This window comes from Microcaecilia unicolor, chromosome 1, assembly GCF_901765095.1.
Source record: "Microcaecilia unicolor chromosome 1, aMicUni1.1, whole genome shotgun sequence".
NCBI lineage: Eukaryota > Metazoa > Chordata > Amphibia > Gymnophiona > Siphonopidae > Microcaecilia > Microcaecilia unicolor.
In genome coordinates, this window is record NC_044031.1 from 168331532 (window position 1) to 168353636 (window position 22105).

At 42.3% G+C, this 22105-nt stretch overlaps 1 protein-coding gene across 1 annotated transcript in view; it reads right to left on the minus strand.

Annotated features, from left to right (window-relative positions):
- The window catches only part of SKAP2 (src kinase associated phosphoprotein 2), a 479896-nt gene that overhangs the window by 279566 nt on the left and 178225 nt on the right, over positions 1-22105 (minus strand). The window lies entirely within an intron of this gene.

Sequence of the window (22105 nt, forward strand, 5' to 3'; positions counted from 1 at the left end):
GCCCCTTGAGGACTGAGATTGGCCACCCTTGTTCTAGATCATAACAATGGCCATCACATTATTGGCAAAGGGTAAGTTATTCAATGATATATGTTTTGGAAAAGTTAGCACATTTAGCTTTTGGCTTTTATGTCACCTGCACTTTAAATTGGAAGATTTTTATGATCTATGATGGGAGTTGGTGACCAAATATTTAGCCACTATCTGGATAGCTATCACCAACTATCTGTAGAGTTAGAAAGAACACACACACACATACTTCACCCTCACTCTGTCCCGGCACTATCCAGATACTGCAGATAGTGCCTCTAAGAATTTTCAGTGACACTATAGGGGGCAATTCTATAACCAGGTGCAAACACCTACAGATACAGCACACTGATCGCTAATTCTATAATGGCATCTGGGTGTCAAGATTCCATTATAGAATATTAGCATAAATCAGCACCAACGTGCCTACATTTAGGCACACCCACTTATGCCATGTCAATAGCAGTCGTAAATGTGTATGCCTTAAATATGGCACTTTTGGCACGCAAACTTACAGTATTCTGTGAGTTATGGGCATAAATGTTGGTCCTACCCATACTCCTTTCCTGTGAATGCCCCCTTGCATTTATGCACTAAGCATTTCATTTCACATTTCATCTTTATTTAATACTAGTAAGAAAGGCCCGTTTCAGAGACTAATGAAACGGGCGCTAGCAAGGTTTTCATCCCTGGCACTGCAATGATCAAGCTGGCTCCCTCCCTCCATTCCACCCACATTCAGGCTGGCTGGTTGTTTGGTTGCTTCGCTCCCTCCCTCCCTTCTTCAGACGTTCAGGCTGCCTGCCTGCCTGCTCATCTCCCTCCCTCTCACCTTTAGGTTGTGTCTGTTTTTTGCAGCAGCAGCAGCAGCAGCAGCGGCTGGACAGCGAGGGAAGGGTGGCAAGGGGGTTGATGTTGCTGTGGGGGGGGGGGGGGGGGCGCGGGCAGAGCGTTTCGGAGCCTGAAAGGGGCGCCACTTCGTCTGTGTCTCTCTGTCGTCGTTCCGTGGGTGGCAGGCTGGAGGGATGGCGTGGGGCAGGCATTGCAGAGCGCAGTACATTAGTTTTTTTTCCATGACCCGCCCTCGACGTCATGAGTGTAGACGCGAGGGCGGAGCTGCTGTGCGATGTGATTCGTTGATTGTCATAGCTCCGCCCTCCACGTCACGATGTCGTGACATGAGGGCGGGGCAGACAGTCCTATGAGAAAAATCCAAATTTCGATCTACACCACCATGCAAGAGCGGAAGTTGCAGCTTCATTTAGAATGTTGAGGTTGCAAATTATGTCCGGAAGGGTCGTGGCTGTGGGTGGGTTCTCTGACTGAGAGTGAGTGAAGTGGTGCATGAGGTGACTGGTGCTGACAGCCTAGCCTACCAACACTGCAGGGCTTCAGTGTGTCCCTGCCACAGTGTGAGCTTCAGAATATTCAAGGTGAGGAATTATTTATATAGATACTGCAAATAGTGGGTACACCTAAGCAGTTTACAAAATATAATATATAGGGTCAGGAAGATACAAAGGGGCTAATTTTCAAAGCACTTAGGGGTCCTTTTACTAAGGTATGCTGAAAAATGGCCTGCTGTACTGTAGATGTGGGTTTTGGGTGCGCGCAGACTCATTTTTAGCGCACCTATAAAAAATGCTTTTTAAATTTTTTGCCGAAAATTGCCGCACATCCCATTTTGGGTCTGAGACTTTACCGCCAGCCCATTGACCTAGCGGTAAAGTCTCACGCGGTAACTGGGCGGTAATGACCTACACACGTAGCTGACATATGCCAGAAAATAAATATTTTTCGGATGTACGTAGCGGATGCGCGCCAAAAATGAAATTACCGCAGGGCCATGCAGTAGCCAGGCAGAAACTCGGAATTGGCGCGCATTGGGGCGTGTGTAGGTGCTTATGCAGCTTAGTACAAGGGCTTCTTAAACTACAAAGTTTCATAGGTTACTATGAGGTGTATTTTCAAAGCACTTAGACTTACAAAGTTCCATGGTAACCTAAGTGTTTTGAAAATGAACCCCCAAAGTACTTTGTAAGTCTAAGTGCTTTGAAAATATGCCTGCAAGGGAGCTAGGTTACAATAAATATAAGGAATGGTTGAAGAAATGACCAAATTACCTATGTAAGGATACAAAAGGGAGGGAGGAAGTGCAAAACACAACACATAGTGAAACAGGGTTAAAGAAAAGGAAAGCTGCTGCATGACCTAAAAGAGAAAGCTACTACAAGACACGAAGGGGTCAAGCCGTGGTGAAGGGAAAAGCACAGTGAAAATAATAATCTTTCTACAGAGTTTTTAATTTCAGAAAGGATAGTTTCAAGGCAAAAGATATAGAGGTAAAGAATTTCATAAGGTAGGAACAGAAGCAAGAACACTAAAGCAAGCGGAAAGACACCAAGCAGAGCGAATCTGAAGGTGAGAGGGAACAATAACACCTATCACAGAATAGCGCTGAGTGCTCACCTAGCACTTACACGAGTGTGCACTTACCTGTGGAACTGCTAGTATTCTATAAATTTAAGCACACAAATGGTGCTTTATATTTAGGTGCCGATTTACAGAATGAGGAGGTATCTGTATAGTACTGCTGAAAATTCAAAGATAGGCCCTAGATAGTACACTTATCTGGTTCGAGGCAGCAGCTATTCAGATAGGTACTTTTGTATATTGGGCTGAGGAATTTTAATCTAAGTTATGTTTTAAATACATCATTAATGCTTACATTTACTGTTTGTTGCTTAGGATTGTATAAAATGAACGTGAAATTAATTGAAATCTGCAATTGTGGAAGCAAAAGCAAATATAACAGACTACTGTGATAGGTATATAATTACAACTGATATGCACACATTAGATGCCAAATCTAGACAGAAAACCTTTTGGATTGTTTGCACCTTAAAGATTAACATATTTTAGCTGTGGAGCAGAACTGTAATGGGGGAAACCACTCGTTTCCTAAGAAACTGTTATCAGTTGTCTATGAAAAGGATGGGGGTGGGAAGGGAAAAAAAAACTATACGTTAGCTGGTGTGCTTCTATGAATTGGTCATTGGGAGGCATTAGAGTTCAGCTCTTTCAGGTTTGCTTCATGCAGTCATAACACTACTAAGCAGACCAGATTATATTTAGGTGGAGGAGGGGAAGACTCTATAACTTGGATATTTTAGCAGTCTTACTTGATTTCTTTAAATTGGTTAACTGGGTGCAGCTTTGTCAACGGCATCTGAACTGAGCTTATATTCTTTAGTGTTCTCTACCCATTTTCAGATCACTAGCTTTTATTGAACCAATATGAACTATGCAAAGATGACATATGAGCTTTCAAGACCTTACAGATGCATTTCAGAGAAAACCTTTTTTTCTGACACTTGGGTCAAAACATTCAAGATTAAAAATTGTCTTCTTCTCTAATGCACAGAAATAAATGCAACAAATACCCTCACAACATTTTGCACAGGATGTCTAGGTAGGAATTGGGCTTCAAGGTCAGAACGTTTAAAATTCCCCATATATTTTAGAAAAGGTTCTGCCGAACATGAAGCCATTTGTAAAATGCATATACTTGAAAAAATATATATATATATTTGCTGACATATATAGCAGAAGCATTGATTTCACAAAACTACTAATCCTAAAAAGAAGCACCATCATGCCAGTAAATATGGGTATAGGTGCTGATTTTACAACATACCTGTGTATTCACCAACACTTACATGCTTAAGTGTGAGACTTCACAAGACTATGGATAGGAGCAGCTAATTAATGATCTAACTGAAATAATTTTTTTCCAGGTGGTTTTAGACATCACTGAGGAAAGCAGAACTGCCCCCTCAATCACTGGTGGAGATCGCAGGACAAAACGAACAGGCAGCTGATACTTATGCCTGCTTCAGAGCAGGTGTAAATGGTAATAAGGACACTTTTAAAATATATATATACTTGCATTCCTATTGACATATGAGAAATAAACAGTTTTTGGACTGTCTCTACCACACCTAGAACATGTCCCCTGTCCTAAAATCTATGCAGTCCATGATACCTACACACGTAAATAGCACTATTATAAAGTGGGTATTTACAAATATAAAGGGCACTTGACTGTGCAAGTGTTTAGATTAGCATTTATGCACATATGTGTGCACATATTCCGTCTGCATACTTTACAACCCACTGGTCTTAATACGCGCATCGAGTGGTGCCACTTTTTTTTGATTTGACAGATGCCTAGCCCCTCAGCTGATAAGTCTGACAGAAGCCCAGCCTCTAGCGGATTGGGTGATTTTGCTATCGGCGTCTGACGTCACCGACTCGTTATAAGCCAGCCATGTTTGAAATATTTTCAGCGCTACATTGTATCTTCGTTCCAACTCTGTTACCAGTACTGTTGTTTTGAGTCATTTTGATTTTCTTTCCAGCACTTCCGATGCAGCGATTACCATGATGTTAATTGTTCTTTTTTATGCCCGTAGAAGCAGTTCCGCCACCAAGACCCTGACGCAGCTAAACAAAATGCTGGCCATCATTGGCTTGGGGCGAGTGAGTGAGGCTTGGGGCAAGAGCGTGAAAGAATGACAGCGCACAGTGGAGCACCCAAGTGCTGTGTGTTTGAAAGCTAAGTATCTCTTTCAATCCTTCTACACATATTCACAGTGTTTTTGCTGTGGTATGTTTTAAAGTTTTTGATCAGTTTTGACCAGTGTGTGAAGAACGTTATACTTATCGCAATACACTTTAGGTTTTTGGCCAATGATGAACAGAGGATCTTTTTCAAGACCCGTTTTAGCTCTGTTAGATGTGTATCATGGAGGAGCTCTGTGAGGCCTTTTTTCCTATGAAAAAATTATTATTACACTCACAGCTGTAACACTACTGGATACGTGTTTTATTTTCATTCCATAAAAATGATTAGCCAGGAAGACTTGGAAGAGACATTGCTCATCCCTGGAAATGAGCTACTTTTTGGGATCTGCTGGATACTTGTAACAATGGACCTTGGTCTGACTCCGCATGGCTTATCATGGCATACTTAACTGGAAATTTATGGAAAACAATCTGTGATTGATTTTTTTTTTTCATTTTCAAGCAGCTTTATTGAAAGTCATCAAAAAATACATCTAAATGAATCTGAATATCAACAGCTATAAAATATAAATCCCCAACCCCCCACCCCAAAGTAACCCAGCAGGATCGCCCTTCAAAGACATGATCACTCAAAGTCTCCACATATATGCTACAAAGTGGTTTACAAAAAATTTTTAAAAAAACATAGGAAAACAGAAAATAAAGATCACAAAATTAATACGACTGATGAAAAGGGAAAAAAGGGGAGAGAGAAGATAGATGGAAGTGGGAAGGAATATTCTAGGAAGAGTGAGGGGGTGGAGGATTACTGCTGGGTAGTGGAAGACATGGGAGGGGGGAATTATTGAAAAGCAAGGTGAATAGCCAATTTTTCACTGCCCTTTAAAATTTAGTGATGTCTAATGGAATGCCCTCTTATTTGTGTTGTTCGGAAGGTTAAACAAACATTTCATAATTAACTGTTCCACCCCACTCCTCTTTTTATAAATTACCATATCCACTCTCAGTTATCTTTACTCTAAGCAAAAGAGCCTGAACTTGCTTAGCTTGTCTGGTGAAAGGATTTGATTTTAAAAGCAAATTATTTTCAAGAACAAAAAGGAAAGCTACTCCAAATAGATTTCATTTGAAATGTTGATACTAACTTAGAAGGAGATCCCTCCCCCGCCCCCATCAAACACACACACCTATTTCCTGTCTTGATTGCATTTTCATCAACCTGGTTGATATTAAAAGATGCAGCAGTAGAGTTTAAATATTGACTTGACAAATGTCTGTTATAGCATTTTAAAATTGAATCATCCTTTTTGTTGTATCTGCTCTCAACAATCTCCATACCAGGCTTGTCCAAGTTCAGTCTTCGAGGGCTGCAAGCTGACTAGGTTTTCAGGGTATCCCTAATAAGTATATAGAGATCTGCATATAATGGTTTTAGTGGGCATGCAAATTTTTGTTATGGATATTCATTAAGGAGATCCTGAAAGCCTGGCCTATTTGCACCCTCGAGGGCTGAGCTTGGACAACCCTACTCTATACCATAGCCAGTGTTCTTTCAGTCTTTCAATCTTGTGAGTGCCTGTTGGCCAAGTCCCAAGTGTTTCCACATTTCCCTCCCTTGCAAGCAATTTCTGATAAAATATACTGACATCACTTTTAGTCTTTCCTCTCCTTTAATATCATATCCTAACATCACTTTACCCTATTGCATGTAAATAATATTACTTGTACCACTCTCTACCTCAAAATAACTTAATCAGCATGCATGGGTGAATAATAGTAATAAGAATGAAAATAAAAGGTTTATGCTGATAACGGTTATGAGCTATAAGATCATGTTTTTCATTTTGCATTAATACTTCATAATCTCACTGTGGTCTTTGTACTGCTTCTTGTATTTGATGCATTGAAGTCTATACCACTGATGCTCTAACCTGTATTAAATTATTTTCTAGTTCCACAAATCACTAGAGTACTGCCCTATTAACTTTTTTTTGCAATGTATTGGCACATTAACTTGCTTAAGACAGGCTAGTTCATAAGTTATCCTAAGAAGGATGAGCTGTAATTTTTATGGATGCACTGTATTGTTTTTTGTCCTGTCTAGTTTGGGTTTATGTCAGAGGATTAGTTTTCTTATGTATTGCACATTCTTTTTATGCTTGTGTTTATTGTACTCCACCTAAAAGACTATGGATAGAGCAGAATATATGGTTTTAAATAAATAAATAAAGGAACAAGTTCCATAACTCAAGTGTCTATGGTGCTCATTTTCAAAGCAAATGGATGTCTCAAAATGCCAAAAAAACATCCGTCCTACACAGCAGTTCATCCAAAGAGCAAGGGGGCATATTGTGGGTGTATTTAGGGTGGAACTAGGGAGGGCCCAAATTTAGGATGTCCAACAGCAATAACTAAACGGGAAGAAAAGTCCAAGTCAAAAACAGATTAACGTCCACTGCACTGACTTCTAGGCTGCTCTGCAGGGATGTCCGTGTGGCTATTTTTGTACAAATGCTGCCAGATATCCTTGTCCCTGTTTTTTTTGGCATTCATAATTTGGACATTTTATTTTGGAAGATAGCTGTTCATTTGGATATTCTCATGTATTTTCAAACATGAAACGCAATGTTTTTTCCTGTTCAAAAATAGCTGTGAGATGGACGGGGTTTTTTTTGATGTTATAAGCAGGATGTCCCAATTCTGACTTGGATATTCTTTCAAAAATGCTTCTCTATATCTCGTAACTCACTTACAGGCTTATTTTCGAAAGTGATCGCCGGCCATTTCCCGACATAAATCGGGAGATGGCCGGCGATTTCTTAAAAGCGGCAAAATCGGTATAATTGAAAGCTGCTTTTTTGACAGCATCGCCGCTTTCCCATCGCCTCGCCGGCGAAAGTTCAAGGGGGCATGTCGGCGGCTTAGCGAAGGCGGGACATGGGCGGGCATGGACGTGGCTACCAGATGGCCGGCTTTCGCGGATAATGGAACAAAAAAAAAGCGGCGTTAAGCAGTATTTCGCCGGGTTTACTTGGTCCTTTTAGTTTCATGACCAAGCCTCAAGCCGCCAAAATAGATCCCGGCGACGTTTGATTATGTCCCTCCATGGGACTCATTTTAAAAGCAGAAAAATGTCCAAAAAGCAGTCAGAACAGCAGATGCATGGGGTTTTTTTTGTCCAAAACATCCAAATCACACTATTTTCAAAACCCATTTTAAAGAAGTTTTTCTATGCAATTTGTCTGCAATGCATCCAAATCACAAGGGGGCATGTTGGGGGTGGGATTTGGGCATTCCCAGAACTTGGACTTTTTTCTGCCATAATGGAACAAAGCAAAAACATCCAGGGCTAAAAAGTTAGACGTTTTTGAGGGGGTAAGCAAACATGTGGACAATGGGGAGCCGGTTGATATTGTATATCTGGATTTTCAGAAGGCGTTTGACAAAGTGCCGCACGAAAGACTCCTGAAGAAATTGCAGAGTCATGGAATCGGAGGTAGGGTATTATTATGGATTAAGAACTGGTTGAAAGATAGGAAGCAGAGAGTAGGATTGCGTGGCCAGTATTCTCAGTGGAGGAGGGTAGTTAGTGGGGTCCCGCAGGGGTCTGTGCTGGGTCCGTTGCTTTTTAATGTATTTATAAATGACCTAGAGATGGGAATAACTAGTGAGGTAATTAAATTCGCCGATGACACAAAATTATTCAGGGTCGTCAAGTCGCAGGAGGAATGTGAACGATTACAGGAGGACCTTGCGAGACTGGGAGAATGGGCGTGCAAGTGGCAGATGAAGTTCAATGTTGACAAGTGCAAAGTGATGCATGTGGGTAAGAGGAACCCGAATTATAGCTACGTCTTGCAAGGTTCCGCGTTAGGAGTTACGGATCAAGAAAGGGATCTGGGTGTCGTCGTCGATGATACGCTGAAACCTTCTGCTCAGTGTGCTGCTGCGGCTAGGAAAGCGAATAGAATGTTGGGTGTTATTAGGAAGGGTATGGAGTCCAGGTGTGCGGATGTTATAATGCCGTTGTATCGCTCCATGGTGCGACCGCAGCTGGAGTATTGTGTTCAGTACTGGTCTCCGTATCTCAAAAAAGACATAGTAGAATTGGAAAAGGTACAGCGAAGGGCGACGAAAATGATAGTGGGGATGGGACGACTTTCCTATGAAGAGAGGCTGAGAAGGCTAGGGCTTTTCAGCTTGGAGAAGAGACGGCTGAGGGGAGATATGATAGAAGTGTATAAAATAATGAGTGGAATGGATCGGGTGGATGTGAAGCGACTGTTCACGCTATCCAAAAATACTAGGACTAGAGGGCATGAGTTGAAGCTACAGTGTGGTAAATTTAAAACGAATCGGAGAAAATTTTTCTTCACCCAACGTGTAATTAGACTCTGGAATTCATTGCCGGAGAACGTGGTACGGGCGGTTAGCTTGACGGAGTTTAAAAAGGGGTTAGATAGATTCCTAAAGGACAAGTCCATAGACCGCTATTAAATGGACTGGAAAAATTCCTCATTTTTAGGTATAACTTGTCTGGAATGTTTTTACGTTTGGGGAGCGTGCCAGGTGCCCTTGACCTGGATTGGCCACTGTCGGTGACAGGATGCTGGGCTAGATGGACCTTTGGTCTTTCCCAGTATGGCACTACTTATGTACTTATGTACCTGTTTCAATCACAACTAAGTCACAAAAAATGACCTAAATGACCACTGGAGGGATTAAGGCATGACACCCCCTTACTTCCCCAGTAGTCACTGACCCCCTCCCACCCACTCCAAATATGTGAAAGAAACAGTATATACCAGTCTCTATGAAAGCTTCAGATGTCATAGCCAGTCCTATTGGAGCAGCAAACAGGTCCCTGGAGTAGCCTAGTGGTAGGTGCAATGCACTGTGGAGAAGTGGACTCAGGCCCATAACCCAGTCTAACTGGTACACTTGTGGTAGAAAGTGTGAGAACTCTAAAACCCACCAAAAACCTACTGTACCCACATATAGGTGACACCTGCAGCCATAAGGGCTATTGTAGTGGTGTACAGTTGGATACAGTAAGTTTTTGGTGGGTTTTAAAGGGCTTGCCATACAATGTGATGGGGTAATGGTGAGATGTGTACCTGGGATCTTTTATGTGAGGTCCAATGTAGCCCCTCTTAAGGTGTAGGGATGTCTGTAGTGCCAGCCTACTAAGAATGCTCCCCGCCCCCAATGTCCCAATAGCTTGTTTTTGTGCGTTTTTCCCTTGGACCTTTTTTTTTTTGTTTTCTACAATGGTCACAAAAGTAAAATGCACTGAGCACAAAACGTCTAGGAAATGGCCATTTTGAAACAAAAAGAAGTTTTTCTGGTTCAAAAATGGCTATGATCACCACTTGAATTTTGGACGTTTTCAGTAAAACGACCAAAATCAGATTTAAACATCAAATTGAAAATGCCCATTTTATTCTCTTTCACTTACGCCATCCTTCTAAAAATTTCGCCTTATTAACTTTAGTTCAAAACAAGATTACACAGACTGGGTTTCAGCATTGTGCCTGCAGCAGGAGTTTATTACGTATAAAAACTTACTTACATATACTTGCCAACATTTCAAAATGACTGAGGGTGTCAACACACACAGCAAATTACACTTCCATGGTCACAATGAAAGAGCTTGCTTAATGCTGGGTGTGCTCAATGGCACCCACAGAGCAGATTCCTATGTTTGTAAAAACTTAGGGCCCTGTTTACTAAGCCACGTTGTAAGCGCTCTAGTGTTTTTAGCGTGCGCTGTGTAGGTGCCCACAATATTCCTATGGGCACCTACACAGGTAGCTCGCTGTCTTGGTACAAGTGGGTACCAATAACATAGGAAAATGTGGGAGAGAGGTTCTCAAAGCCAAATTTAGGCTCTTAGGTAGAAAGCTCAAATCCAGAACCTCTAGGGTAGCATTTTCTGAAATGCTCCCCATTCCACGGCGCAGGGCCCAATAGACAGGCAGAGCTCTGGAGTCTCAACGTGTGGATAAGACGATGGTGCAGGGAGGAGGGTTTTAGATTTATAAGGAATTGGGCAACGTTCTGAGTAGGGGGAGCCTATTCCGGAATGATGGGCTCCACCTTAACCAGGGTGGGACTAGGCTGCTGGCATCAACATTTAAAAAGGAGACAGAACAGCTTTTAAACTAGAACCTGGGGGAAGGCCGACAGTCATTCAAAAGCACATGGTTCGGAACAAGGTATCTTTCAAACATATCACCAAAACAGGGAAGATAGGGTATCCCGAGGTTGCAATAGAGACCACAGTAGACCAGGTATCTTAAAAAAAAAAGGGGGGGGAAAGGGAAAGGGAAATGGGACTTGATATACTGCCTGAGTTTTTTTTGCAACTACATTCAAAGCGGTTTACTACTACTACTACTACTACTATTATTAAACATTTCTATAGCGCTACTAGACTTACACAGCGCTGTACAAATTAACATGAAAAGACAGTCCCTGCTCAACAGAGCTTACAATTTAAATTGGACAGTTTACATATATTCAGGTACTTATTTTGTACCAGGGGCAATGGAGGGTTAAGTGACTTGCCCAGAGTCACAAGGAGCTGCAGTGGGAATTGAACTTAGTTCCCCAGGATCAAAGTCCACTGCACTAACCACTAGGCTACTTCTCCACTCAAAAAGCAGAAAAACGATTGCATATTAACACTGTCAACTGCTGAGTAAGATGTAAATAGGAGCAACAAACAATTTGAAATGTCTATATGCGAATGCCAGAAGCCTAAGAAATAAGATGGGAGAGTTAGAATATATTGCACTAAATGAAAAATTAGATATAATAGGCATCTCTGAGACCTGGTGGAAGGAGGATAACCAGTGGGACACTGTCATAACAGGGTACAAATTATATCGTAGTGATAGGGTGGATTGAATTGGTGGAGGGATAGCATTGTATGTTAAAGAGGGCCTTGAATCAAATAGATTGAAAATTCTGCAGGAAACAAAACACATCTTGGAATTCCTATAGATTGAAATTCCATGTGTAAAGGGGAAAAGGATAGTGATAGGGGTGTACTACCGTCCATCTGGACAAGATAAACAAACGGATGTAATCAGAAATTAGGGAGGCTAACAAACTGGGGAACATAATAATAATGGGTGATTTCAATTACCCAAATATTAACTGGGTAAACACAACATCAGGGCATGCTAGGGAGGTAAAATTCCTTGATGAAATAAAAGACAGTTTTATGGAGCAGCAGGTACAGGAGCCAACAAGAGGAGGAATAATTCTAGACATAGTCCTTAGTGGAGAGCAATGATCTGATGCAGGAGGTAATGGTGATGGGGCCACATGATAACAGTGATCATATGATCAGATTTCATATCGGCTTTGGAGTAAATACACACAGGAAATCCAATTCGTAAGCATTTAACTTTCAAAAAGGAGACCATAGTAAAATGAGAAGAATGGTGAAAAGAAAAACTTAGAGGAGCAGCTGCAAAGGTCAAACATTTACATCAGGTGTGGATGCTGTTCAAAAATACCATCCTGGAAGCCCAGGCCAAATATATTCCATGTATTAAAAAAGGAGGAAGGAAGATCAAATGACAGCCAGCATGGTTAAAAAATGAGGCAAAGGAAGCTATTAGAGCTAAACGAAAATCCTTCAGAAAATGGGAGAAGGATCTGAATGAAAATAATAATAAACAGCATAAGGAATGGCAAGTCAAATGCAAAGGAAGGCAAAGAGGCATTTTGAAAAAAAAGATTGTGTTGGAGGCAAAAACACATGGTAAAATTTCTTTTAGGTATATTAAAAGCAAGAAGCCGGCAAAAGAACCAGTTGGACCGTTAGATGACTGAGGGGTAAAAGGGGCACTCAGGGAAGACAAAAGCCATAGCCGAGAGATTAAATGAATTATTTGCTTCGGTCTTCACCGAGGAAGATTTGGGTGAGATACTGGTGACAGGAATGGTATTCAAAGCTGGCGAATCAGAGAAACTGAATGAAATCTCTATAAACCTGGAAGATGTAATGGCGCAATTTGACAAATTGAAGAGTAGCATTTCACCTGGACTGGATGGCATTCATCCCAGAATACTGATAGAATTGAAAAATGAACTTGCAGAACTATTGTTATTAATACAGTATGTAATTTATCTTTAATGCTGATTTTTTAAAAAGGTTCCAGAGGTCATCCGGAAAATTATAGACTGCTGAGCCTGACATCGGTGCCAGGCAAAATGGTACAGATTATTGTAAAGAACAAAATTAATGAGCATATTCAAAAGCATGGATTAATAAGACAAAGCCAACATGGATTTAGTGAAGGGAAATCTTGCTTCACCAATCTATTACATTTCTTTGAAGAGGGTGAACAAACATGTGGATAAAGGTGAGCTGGATTAACAGATGTGAGGATATACTGTCCTGCTTGTCCTCGGAGAAAGCAAAGTTACTCACCTTTAGCAGATGCTCTCTAAGGAAATCCTCCCACCTCCTCCAGGAGTTGAATTCTTCATGCTTTTTTATACAATTGCAGATCCCGCGCGAGTCAGGCAGGAGAGGGGGCATTTGCGAATGCATGGTAAGCCTGCTAAAAGCGTCCAGAAAATGAAGGAATGCTGGGTAGCATCCATACCAGGGCTCCGCGATGACATCATCCAGATGTGAGTACATATGCCCTGCTGTCCTCAGAGAACACCTTCTACAGGTGAGTAACTTTTCTATACCTGTTGGGACATGGTATTTTGAAATTGATGTATTCTAGAGCACAGTGTAAAGTAACCCTATTATTTTTGTTTATAAATTACAAAATGTTGTTTGTTTATATATCTGTATATTAACTTTATGTTTGCAAAGTAGGATTGGTGTTTACAAAGATTTCCTTAACAGTACTATGCAGTGTCAGTTGTCAAGCCATGATTAGTATGTAGAGATATATTAATCTGATATAGGTAACACTGTAAGTGGTTAGAATAAATGGCACAAAACAGATGGAGAGGGATTGATGCTGCAGACCAAGCAAACTCTTCAATCACTGAACCAGTGATTTCACAAAGGATTAGCCTGCTTTTTCAAATATTGATCGCTGATTTGCCAGTCTGAATAAATATGATATAATTTTCTATTGTCATGTAGTGCTATGTGAAGTGTGCTTCATTCATATTAATGTGCTTGTTGTAGGCGTTATATAAACTGACAGATTCATTGTGTTTGACTGATCCAAATTCACTTTGGACGTTGGCAGAGAAATAGCCTGAAATATTTGATTTTAGCTAAGCCGGCAGTTGGAAAAGCAGAAGTTTTATCAAAAGCTAAAATATTTGACTAAAACAAAAAGATATTTGCACTTATTTGTGCACATAAGCATTGAATTTAGTTACCCTGCACTTAAGACAGTTACTTTATCTGTCAAAAAATGTTAAAAAGTCAATGTTCAGCCAGTGGCGGTCAGCGTGTTTTTAAACACTGACCACCGCTAGCTAAGTTAGACCTGGATATTCAACACCAGATGAATATCAGCTGGAACTAACATAAGTGCCTCTGTCAGTTTCTGACACCTCTGCTCCCTCCAGCTGATTCTGACCCCCTTCCTGAACCCTCTCCCCTAAAATCAACTCCTGGCCAAGACCAGCCCCCCCCCCCCCCACTTCGGGGCCTACTTGCATCCCTGGTGGTCCAGTGGGGGTATCCTGGGCAGGATTAATCCCCATTTGCTCCTGTCCCTTGCAGCTCCATGTGTTAAAATGGCTGCTGTTAGCTCTAGTGGTAGTCTCGTGGTATTACTGCTAGAGGTCAGCCTTCCATATATGTAGGTAGACCCCGAAGGGTTGGGGCTGATAAGTACATAAGTATTGCAATACTGGGAAAGACCAAAGATCCATCAAGCCCAGCATCCTGTTTCCAACAGTGGCCAATCCAGGTCACAATATACCTGGCAAGATCCCAAAAAAGTACAAAACATTTTATACTGCTTATCCCAGAAATAGTGGATTTTCCCCAAGTCCATTCAATAACGGTCTATGTACTTTTCCCTTAGGAAGCTGTCCAAACCTTTTTTAAACTCCGCTAAGCTAACCGCCTTTACCACATTCTCTGGCAACGAATTCCAGAGTTTAATTACACGTTGAGTGAAGAAAAAGTTTCTCCGATTCGTTTTAAATTTACTACATTGTAGCTTCATCGCATGCCCCCTAGTCCTAGTATTTTTGGAAAGCGTAAACAGACGCTTCACATCTACCCGTTCAACTCCACTCATTATTTTATAGACCTCTATCATATCTCCCCTCAGCTGTCTTTTCTCCAAGCTGAAGAGCCCTAGCCGCTTTAGCCTTTCCTCATAGGGAAGTCGTCCCATCCCCTTTATCATTTTTGTCGCCCTTCTCTGCACCTTTTCTAATTCCACTATATCTTTTTTGAGGTACGGCGACCAGAACAGAACACAATATTCGAGGTGCGGTCGCACCATGGAGCGATACAAAGGCATTATAACATCCACATTTTTATTTTCCATTCCTTTCCTAATAATACCTAACATTCTATTTGCTTTCTTAGCCACAGCAGCACACTGAGCAGAAGGTTTCAACGTTTCATCGACGATGACACCTAGATCCCTTTCTTGGTCCGTGACTCCTAATGTGCAACACTGCATGACGTAGCTATAATTTGGGTTCCTCTTTCCCACATGCATCACTTTGCACTTGCTCCCACTAAACGTCATCTGCCATTTAGATGCCCGGTCTCCCAGTTTCATAAGGTCCTCTTGTAATTTTTCACAATCCTCCCACGATTTAATGACTTTGAATAACTTTGTGTCCTCAGCAAATTTAATTACCTCACCAGTTACTCCCATCTCTAGGTCATTTATAAATATGTTAAAAAGCAGCGGTCCCAGCACAGACCCCTGGGGAACCCCACTAACTACCCTTCTCCATTGAGAATACTGACCATTTAACCCTATTCTCTGTTTTCTATCTTTTAACCAGTTTTTAATCCACAATAGAGCACTACCTCCTATCCCATGACTCTCCAATTTCCTCTGGAGTCTTTCATGAAGTACTTTGTCAAACGCCTTCTGAAAATCCAGATCCACAATATCAACCTGCTCACCTTTATCCACATGTTTATTCACCCCTTCAAGGAAATGTAGTAGATTGGTGAGGCAAGATTTCCCTTCACTAAATCCATGTTGACTGTCTCATTAATCCATGCTTTTGAATATGCTCTGTAATTTTGTTCTTAATAATAGTCTCTACCATTTTGCCCAGCACCGACGTCAGACTCACTGGTCTATAATTTCCCGGATCTCCTCTGGAAGCTTTTTTTAAAAATCGGCATTACATTGGCCACCCTCCAATCTTCCGGTACCACGCTCGATTTTAAGGATAAATTACATATTTCTAACAATAGCTCTGCAAGCTCATTTTTCAGTTCTATCAGTACTCTGGGATGAATACCATCCGGTCCAGGAGATTTGCTACTCTTCAGTTTGTAGAACTGCCCCATTACATCCTCTAGGTTTACAGAGAATTTCATTAAGTTTCTCCGACTCGTCAGCTTTGAATACCATTTCCGGCACCGGTATCCCACCCAAATCTTCCTGTTTCAAAAATATTTTCTACTAAGACAGCATTACGTTTGCTACTAGTATGTCTTTTATTTTGTATTAATCTGTAAATTCCTTTATTATATAATCTAGTTGTCTTGTTTCTAATCCACTTAGAGCCATTGACAGAAATTAGCGGAATATAAAAGGCATTACTGTAACTGTATGTCAACAAGTGGGGAGGGGTGTATGGAATCCTACCCCTTGTGTCAAGAGGCAGTTGGGGGTGTGGCTGTGGGCCTCCAGTTATGGCATGGTGCTCAGAGCAACATAACTGGCAGGCAAGGACAACAGTCTGACAGACAGGCTGAGCAGTGTGATGCAACCGCATGAGCGGTTTCTTAACATGGGTGATGACAGTTCTTCCGAGAGTTGGGCACCCCTTCGCTGGATCAGAAGTGAAATGTCTATAGCTGAGAGATCCAAGAAAACTGCCAGTCACCTGGCCTCTGTCTGACATTGTTATGGTTGGGAGTGAGCCCCTGGACAAAGACCGAGGCCTATGTCGGACTGAAGCCACGTTAGCAAAAGGAAACTAAAAGGCCACAAGGCCGAACACGCACAATAGGACCAGAAAACAAGACACAGGAAGAAGAGGCAAAACACTCATATGGGCTGCAAGGCCGAACTGGAACACATTGTGGATTGTTGCATACAGGATTTGCAATGGATGAGACTCTCTCCTTCCCGAGAGACCATAGTCGCCGAGAAGGGGGGGGGGGGGGGCAGGGGGGACAAAATTCCTGGGGCCCGGCACCACAGTCCCACCTGCCCTCCATCGTCGACCGTCTGCCACTGGGCCGGGCCCCCTGCATTGAAATCACAGCGCCTCTCACCTCCATGTGAAAGCGCTGCAGGCAGCAAGGCAGCAGATCGCCTCCCTTCGGGCCGGGCCCCCTGCATTGAAATCACAGCGCGTCTCACCTCCGTGTGAAAGCAATGCAGGTAGCAGGGCAGCAGATCGCCTTCCTTCGGCCCGCCTTCCCTCCTTGTGTCCCGCCCTCGCGGAAGTTACGTCAGACAAGGGCGGGACACAGGGAGGGAAGGAGGCCCGAAGGGAGGCGATCTTCTGCCCTGCTACCTGCAGCGCTTTCACACGGAGGCGGCAACCTCGGGGGGGGGGGGGGGAACGGCAGGGGCGACCTTGCCCCGGGCCGGGCCCAGTCTCTCGGCAGCCCTGCCAGAGGCTAAAAACTCTACTTCTACAGCATTCCCAGCCTTAGTTGGCCCAAAGCATATAACTCTATTTCAAGAACCAAACCCAGATATCCAAAATATCAGTGAGTTGCCTTTAAGCTAGCATTTCTAAGAAAGGTATTATTAAAAGGATTGTGTCAACAATTTCACCATAATAATCTGGAGCTTGCTTATTATCCTAAAAATAACTCCTCTAAAAACTGCAGCGAAGTGGGAATGGAATGAGAAATATGCAATTGGTGGTATGCAGTACAAGGGAAAACATTCCAATGTGTAGATATATTCATGCCCAAGGTACTAGCTGCAACTAGAAACCTGGAAACAAAGTACAAGAATGGGATATGTGAAAGCTGCCTTAAAGTCCTGTCCTCTAAAAAAAATTTCCTTAAAGTCTATAAACAATTACAGGTAATACTTTTTGTGGGATTAACATAATCGCTTTGTAACTAGCTTTTGATAATTAAATTCATTTCTAATCAGATCTTTGCAAAGAAAGCAAAAAGCAGTCTGTTTTTAAAGGTACTAGAGCACATATGCATATGAAAGGAAATTCTATAACTGGGGATGTGCAGTGAATTGCTTGTTTACACGTTCCAAAAATACTAGGACTAGGGGGCACGCAATGAAGCTACTAATCAGTTAATTTAAAATATACCTGGGAAAATATTTTCTTCACTCAACGTGCAATTAAATTCTAGAATTTGTTGCCAGAGAATATGGTAAAAGCAATTACCTTGGCAAAAAGTAAAACCAATTTTTTAAAAAGGTTCCAGAGGTGATCCAGAAAATTATAGACCAGTGAGCCTGACGTCAGTGCAAAATGGTAGAGACTATCATAAAGAACAAAATTACAGAGCATATTCGAAAGCATGGATTAAGGAGACAAAGCCAACATAGATTTAGTGAAGGGAAATCTTGTCTCACCAATCAATTACATTTCTTTGAAGGGGTGAGCTAGTTGATACTGTATCTGGATTTTCAAATGGCATTTGACAAAGTACCTCATAAAAGACTCCAGAGGAAATTCGAGAGTCATAGGATAGGAGGCAGTATTCTATTGTGGATTAAAAACTGGTTAAAAGATAGAGAACAGAGAGTATGGTTAAATGGTCAGTTTTCTCAATGGAGAAGGGTAGATAGTGGGGTTCCCCAGGGGTCTGTGCTGGGACTGCTGCTTTTTAACATTTTGATAAATGATCTAGAGATGGGAGTAACTAACGAGGTAATTAAATTTGCTGATGACACAGTTATTCAAAGTTGTTAAATCGCAAGAGGATTGTGAAAAATTACAAGAAGACCTTGCGAGACTGGGAGACTAGCAGGCTTATTTTCGAAAGAGAAGGAATACAAATCGCAAGATGGGCGTCCTTCTCACAGGATCACCCAAATCGGCATAATCGAAAGCCAATTTTGGACATCCCAACTGCTTTCTGTCACAGGGATGACCAAAGTTCACGGGGGCGTGTCGGAGGCATAGCAAAGGTGGGATTTGGGCGTGCCTAACACATGGGCATCCTCAACCCATAATGGAAAAACAGAGGGCGTCCCTGGCAAGCACTTGGACAACTTCACATGGTCCCGTTTTTCTTACGACTAAGCCACAAAAAGGTGCCCGAACTAACCAGATGACCACCATCAAGAATCGAGGGATCACCTCCCCTTACTCCCCCAGTGGTCACTAACCCCCTCCCACCCTCAAAACACATCTTTAAAAATATTTTGTGCCAGCTTCTATGCCAGCCTCAAATGTCATACTCAGGTCCACTGCAGCAGTATGCAGGTCCCTGGAGCAGTTTTAGTGGGTGCAGTGCACTTCAGGCAGGCGGACCCAGGCCCATACCCCCCCCCCCACCTGTTACACTTGTGGTGGTAAATGTGAGCCCTCCAAAACCCACCACAAACCCACTGTACTCACATCTAGGTGCCCCCCTTCACCCGTAAGGGCTATGATAGTGGTGTACAGTTGTGGGTAGTGGGTTTTGTGGGGGCTCAGCACACAAGGTAAGGGAGCTATGTACCTGGGAGCAATTTATGAAGTCCTCTGCAGTGCCCCCTAGGATGCCTGGTTGGTGTCCTGGCATGTCAGGGGGACCAGTGCACTACGAATGCTGGCTCCTCCCAAGACCAAAAGGCTTGCATTTGGTCGTTTCTGAGATGGGCGTCTTTCGTTTCCATTATCGCCAAAAATCAGAAAAGACTAAGTCTAGGGACGTGTCGTTGTACCCCCCTCGTTCCTCAATGTAAAGTGTCCCTGAGCACTTAAAATTTCTTTCAGTGCCCAGAACCACCTCACCAAGGACGGAGAGGCCGACAGTTCACTAACCTCGCCTCAAAATCTCAAAGAAAATGAGGGGAAAATAAACTAAAGTTGGATTTGTCCTGTTTTGAAATAACCAAACGGGAAAATGCTTAATCAACAACAACAATATTTTAATTCAATTTAAATACTAAAAGGATAATTAACTAACATACTTTAACCACTAAATTTATAGAATTTGATTACAATAGTATATTTCCTTTTTCAATACCCCAAATTTCCCTCAATTACAATAATATATCAACTTTTATTTTTTATTGCAAAACAAATGTACAACTTTTTTTCTCTTTTTCAGAATTTCCCTCTCTGGTATCGATACCAAGAGTCTTATCAGATAAGTATTAATTGTAAATTTTTCTTTCTGAATAATTTCTTTCTTAACTCTCTTGTATCTCAACTTTAAAGAATTGATACTTTGTGTCCTTTTTCTTTTCCCCTTGTCTCACAGGTCCTCGTAAAGCAACCCCAGTGACCCAACTCAGGTAAGTAAAAAAATATTTCTCTGTCCTGTCACTGTGTTGTCACTTAGCTGCAGTTTTTTTCTGATGCAGAATCCTTCACGGTCTTTCTTGCGTGGGAGCTCAGGTTTTCCAGACTTCTTTTCCACTGTCTTTGACACCGTCACCCTACACCTCACTCTTAATAAAAATAAATGGAAGGAAAACCCTATCTTCTTAACCAACCCCTTCCCACACTAAATGACTTAAATATGTATAATTTATAACACTGGGCAACACTTAACTAAGAAAATTAAAATAACTATACCCTCGCTAAACCCCCTAAACTTACTTATTTTTTTCCTAAACTAATGAGCACCAACATATATACACCTCCTACACCTTTCACCAGGACAAAATTACAAAACACTTCCAACTCACCACTTTCCCCTCACACACTGCCCTCCTATCACCAAACTCAGTCAAAATCCCACTTCCAACCTTCTCAAAATCACTCCAAACTCACCACATTAGCCACACCACCAAACACACTTCCTTCCACCTCCACAGTCACCAGCGCTCTGCCAACTGTCCCACTGACCGTTACCTAGGAGACGGCTGCTTGGCTTGGGATTCCGCCCTCAGCCAGCCAATCCCTAGTCCTGCTCAACATTCCAACTCTCCCTGCTGACAAGCGGAATGTTGAGCAGCACTGCTCAATCCCCATTTTAACTGAAAAATCCCCATAGAAATCAATGGGAAATTCTTCAATTAATAAAAAACCCCTATAAATTTCCATCAAATTACCCCAAATTTCCCATGCCAATTAAACCTTCCATCCTCTATTAAACGGTGTTTTTAAAATTTAAATATCCCAACATTTAACCCCGCCACGCAACAATCTTCTAAAAACCCCTGAAAAAATTCCCAAAAAATTTAAAACCTATTTCAAAAATTTTAATATTCCCCTCTGAACCTACTCCGTCGAATTTAACCAGTTAACCCTTTCCTAACCCCTTAAAACTAGACCCCCCCCCAAATGACCCCCTTAAATTATTCAAATTCAAAAACTAATATACCAGAAAAATCCCAAAAAATTCCCCGACCCCAAATCCAAAAACAGAATTTAAAAATCATTAACCGTTAAATTTCTAAAAATCAAAAACCGCATTAATACAATTTAAAAATAAACTAATTTAAATTCTGGGTTAAAAACCCCTTACCTGCTTTCCTGATTTCCTTACACACGTTCACTCCCGTTGGATCCGGTCCCGGACGTCAAATAACAAAATCGGATGCAAAAACAAAAAACCTCCGAAGCCGGCCCGAAATTTAGGCCCCGGCTTCGGCCTAGTCGGAAAACCGCGCGTTCCCGTTTCGTGCATGAGGCGCGCCGCCTCATGCACATTCGCGCCGATGTCTTCTCCGGCCCTCTCTCCCCAGAACCGCTCTTCACTCCCGGGCCTCGCTCCTTCGGCCCGGGAGCAAAAAAACTTCAACGCTGCTTATTGCAGCGTCTCCACTACCGCCCCAGCGCTCTCCCCCCTCCGGTTTACATCTTCTGGCCCGGGAACGTGCTCCATCGCTCCCGGGCCCCGAAACTCGTTGTGCGGCCTCAAATCGGCCCGCACCCGGCCCAAACATGCCCCGGACCTCTTCTTCACTCCCGGGAACGTGCCAATCGTCCCGGGAGCAAAAAAACAAAACAAAATCGCGGCGCTTCCACAGCGCCTCACGGACCAGCCCCCCTCGGAGCCCAAGGTGGACCGCGGACCCGGAGTAAGTTTTTAAATTTATTTTTCCTTCTCTTTCCCCTTAACCCCTGTTACAGACGACCATCTCTAAGGAGGACCTAAATGTCAGGATTTGGGCGTCCCCGACCATATTATCAAAACAAAAGATAGGCGTCCATCTTGTTTTGATAATACAGGTTCCCCCCCCCC